This window comes from Elephantulus edwardii, unplaced genomic scaffold (assembly GCF_000299155.1).
Source record: "Elephantulus edwardii isolate Elephantulus edwardi_28Jun2011 unplaced genomic scaffold, EleEdw1.0 scaffold00003, whole genome shotgun sequence".
In the NCBI taxonomy this organism is placed as follows: Eukaryota; Metazoa; Chordata; class Mammalia; order Macroscelidea; family Macroscelididae; genus Elephantulus; species Elephantulus edwardii.
In genome coordinates, this window is record NW_006399753.1 from 17,052,343 (window position 1) to 17,053,145 (window position 803).

At 44.7% G+C, this 803-nt stretch overlaps 1 pseudogene; it reads right to left on the bottom strand.

Annotated features, from left to right (window-relative positions):
* LOC102870181 overlaps positions 1 to 507 on the bottom strand; it is a 1,179-nt pseudogene extending 672 nt beyond the window's left edge.
* Positions 508 to 803: the final 296 nt, after the last annotated feature.

An 803-nucleotide genomic window follows, 5' to 3' on the forward strand; every position in this document is an offset into this window, starting at 1 on the left:
TGGTACAGGAGGAGATTGTTCTTCCTTCTCCAGCAAAGCATCTGGTGGATTTGAACCGTGCACCTCTGGGATTGCAGTACACCGTCTTGCCACTAGTCCACCAGAACTCGCCGAGGGATTCTTTTTGTGCCGACGAAGATCTTTCTTACTTTGCATAATGTGTACTTTGCCCTCTCAGGTGTAATGTGAACACCAAATCTACCCTTGGTGTCACAGATCACAGGAAATTCTCTCGAAGCGTCAATGCTGATCACATCCATAAAACCAGCAGGGGAGGTTATATCAGTTCGGACCTTGCCATCAAGCTTAAAGAACTGCTGCATGCAGATTTTTTTAACCTCATCTCCTCTCGGAGCAAACTTAAGTTTGTTTCTTAAGAAAATGATCAGTGGCAGACATTCTCTCTGTTTGTGGGGACCAGTAAATGGACAAGGAGCAAATACACAAGTAAGTTTGTCTAGCATCCAAATGCTTTGGAGCTGCTACACGCTTCAGATGCTTCTTGGGACCACGAGGTGTGGCTTCGCTGGGCACAGAAAAAGGAGTGTTTTCCTCTTACGTGGATCTCTTCCTAGAGATTCTGATGTACTGGGACTAGGGTGTAGACTGGGACGTGGACGATTTGAAACCTCTTCAGATGGTTCCAATAGCAATCAACATTGAGACCATCTGCTGTGAACTTAGGAAAGCCTTGATGATGCAATGGTTAAAGTGCTCAGCTGTCATCAAAAAAAAAGTCAGTGGTTCAAACTCACCAGGAGAAAGATGTGATAGTCTACTTCTAAAAAGCTTTCGATCTTTGG